Source organism: Adiantum capillus-veneris, chromosome 2, assembly GCF_014529385.1.
Source record: "Adiantum capillus-veneris isolate H3 chromosome 2, ASM1452938v2, whole genome shotgun sequence".
NCBI classification, from domain to species: domain Eukaryota; kingdom Viridiplantae; phylum Streptophyta; class Polypodiopsida; order Polypodiales; family Pteridaceae; genus Adiantum; species Adiantum capillus-veneris.
This window is the reverse complement of record NC_140932.1, coordinates 28,201,384-28,204,732: the sequence shown is the minus strand read 5'-3', so window position 1 is coordinate 28,204,732 and position 3,349 is coordinate 28,201,384. Positions and strand designations below refer to the sequence as shown.

Here is a 3,349-nt window from a genome sequence, read left to right as displayed (position 1 = left end):
ATCAAGGAAAAGCCAAAGCAAAAGGCCTTGCATACAAACTATAATCTAACATTGCAGCTTCCACAAACTTAAAGCAGTTATTGGAGGAAAGGATTTTGAATATCAAAGTTGAGTTTACATTGGGTGAGGTTCTTGGCATTGCTAAACACGAGTTTCAAGAAGAAATTATAGATATCATAAAAAGAAAGAGGAAAACTCTTACTGATGTTAGGTATGGAGCGTGATTTACCCCTTGTAATTTTTTGTGGTAAAAAAGCACATTTGTAGGGCCCCCATTATGAGGAGAAGCCATCATGTGTGAAGAAAAATAACTCATCGGAAAATAAAATCACTCGCCGTAAATTAAAATTTTCACGGCCGGAATATTTATTTTCGCCGGAATATTATGGCTGGACGGCGGCCAGAAAGTGGTCGAAACACAACCGGTCAGTTGGCCGGTGGTGGCCGGTGGCCAAATTCGAAAGCGGACTTCTCTTCTCAAGGGCGGCCACACATGGGCGGATTGGAGGGTCCGATTTGGACTTATCTACACAAGGGCGGCTACACATGGTTGCCTCTCATGAGAGAGGGAAGCCCTTTTGGCCTATAAAAGGAGGCCACTTCTACACACATTTCATAGTGTAAAGTTGATGCAACAAGGTGGGTGTGAGGTGGTGAGACTGAAGCAAGGCGAGATCTATATTAAACGTATAATCCCTTTGTAAACTACTTCTTGTTTTGAAGTACTAAAGCCATTGAGTGGCTGCTTTCCCGTGGACGTAGCCCACATTGGGTGAACCACGTATATCGTGTGTACTCTCTCTCTCTCTCTCTCTCTCTCTCTCTCTCTCTCTCTCTCTCTCTCTCTCTCTCTCTCTCTCTCTCTGCTCTATAATATCTTGTGTGTGAAATATATCTCTGTCCATTAAGTACCTACTCAAATATCTATTTAGCCATGTCTTATTTCCTAACAACTAAGTCTATTCCTCCACAGTCTGAGGGTGAAGGGGAGTCACTTAAGGCACATGGGATACATGTCCAAAAGAGTGATTGCGATGACAGTGTGGTAGGATGCTACCAGTCTTCTCAAAGAGATACACATGCTAGATTTGCAGATGATGATGATGAAGATCAAGCCTCCTATAAAAGCCACTACTCCAAAAGTCATTGGGCAAGAGCTACAACAGAAAATTTAGTCAAGGTGGGTGATCTTGAGGAGCCATATGTTGCATTGATAGATCATGGACCTGAAATCAATCTTGGGTGGACACAATAGCTGTGTCCGGGATATCACTTTTAGGAGAGTGAGGAAGCTAGTAATTCTCGTCCTTTGAAACATTAAAATCTATTTTTTGGGACTACTATTTTTTAAAACGTGGTCAAAATCACGAAGTACAATTTCATTATGGCAAGTGAATTTTTTGAATGTGGTGACGTAACGACCATCCTGCACACTACAGTGTCTGTGTTCTCGTAGCTATGGAACATTGCTCGCTCTCTCTCTCTCTCTCTCTCTCTCTCTCTCTCTCTCTCTCTCTCTCTCTCTCTCTATATCTATCTATCTATCTATCTATCTATCTACAGCTCTGTGTATTGCTCTCTCTCTCTCTCTCTCTCTCTCTCTCTCTCTCTCTCTCTCTCTCTCTCTCTCTCTCTCTCTCTCTCTCTCTCTCTCTCTCTCTCTCTCTGCAACTCTTTTTGTATTTCTCTCTCACTCTCTCCAAGCGTCTTTCTTCTGCTTTTTAGGTGAGTAGAACTCATGGTGGAACTTGCATTTTTGGAAGGGGAGGATAAGGTGTAGGTGCCTTGCCATTATATTTGTTTCTCTCCCTCTCTTTTTAATTGTTGTGCTTTGGACAGGTTTGTTTTAAATTCTCTTGTTAAGTTTGGGGTGGGAGTGAGGGCAGAATTTGAGGATATATGTAAATATGGTCAGTCACACGATATGTAGTCTCTAATTTATTCACAATTGTTGCCTTGTATTGTAGAATCTGGGGAGGTATATACATATGGTTAGTGACACGATTGGTGGTTATTATCTACACGACCAAGGATATTATGATTGTCTTTAATTTATCTATGGTTGTTACATTGTATTGTATTGTTGGGAAGGAGGCACTCAATGTAGATAGTAAGCATAGAACACCACATGGTGGTCTAGAGCAACATTCATGACATCAACACAATGAAATCATACAAATAGCTATAGAAGTGAGAATCCTTTAGATGTCAGTTTCTTTGTTCGGGGTTCCCATTCCCTACATTCCGTGTGACGATTTGATCTTGGAAATACCTGTTGTTTATGTCATGATAGCTCATTATTTCATCCAAACATTTTTTGGGTTCCTCCTTGCTTTTGCATCACTTTTTTGCGTGAATCTGAAGATGCCTTGGTGGGCTGATGCCCTAAAGTCTCTTTTTGATTATGACTGCACTATCTAAAGCTCCTTGTAGCTTAGCTGATGATTGTAAATAAGTCACTGTGTTATGTTTTTTATGGTTGGTTCATTCTAGGACTTGAAGCAGGCAATGGTGATCAGGGAATATGAAGCTTTCCGCAAGAGAGAACAAAGAGCCCAATTGAAGAGAAGAAAAGCAGATGTAGGTTTGGTTGTTGAAAGAGAAGGGAATGAAGCAGCCGAAGAAATAGAAGACTTAACAAAGGCACAGGGCTGTGTAGAAATCGTCGAGAATGAAAAAAGAGCAAAGATAGCAAAAGGGATTGCACGATATGTACTTCAAAGCACAAGTGGAATGGACATGGGCACCAAGAAAGACATCTTCAATCGGATGAATCAGCACCCTTCATTGAAAGATATCCAGAAAGACAAAGCATCAACACCTTGTTTTGTAGATACACTGATAGGAAATATTTGGAGCACACTTCAAGACTTGAAGAGGCCACAAACTAAAGATGAGATGTTCCTCAAGAGGTCTACCATGATGATGCTTCTGAACTCAAGAAACCCAGACGAGGCACAAGGCCTTAATGTTAATTTTGTCTCCAAGCTACTTTCTATTCATAGAAGGAACTTGTATGGATCCAAGAATCGGCTACTCCAACAAACTGAGAAGACCACTTTGTCCTTTGCCACATGTCATCGGAGTCTTCAAAAAATTCTCATACCTGAAGAGGTAAAGGAGCTATAGTCAACTTTTGGATGCTTGACACTCGTGTATCCCCCAACAAAAAAGACATATGTTGAAAGAGAATTGATCGGAAGGAGTATATCAAATATCCCATCCATTTATTGGAAGTATCAGTGTTATGGAAGAAAGTGTATGCCATGTAGTGGCTTTTTGTATTTGTTAGATACTCTTCCCGGGTAGAAGCTTTTCGATATCATAGCTATTTGAATTACTTACATAA

General features: G+C 40.6%; 1 pseudogene; it reads left to right on the top strand.

Annotated features, from left to right (window-relative positions):
• The first annotated feature begins 2,475 nt into the window (after positions 1 to 2,475).
• Positions 2,476 to 2,969, top strand: LOC147462562 (uncharacterized; annotated as a pseudogene).
• Positions 2,970 to 3,349: the final 380 nt, after the last annotated feature.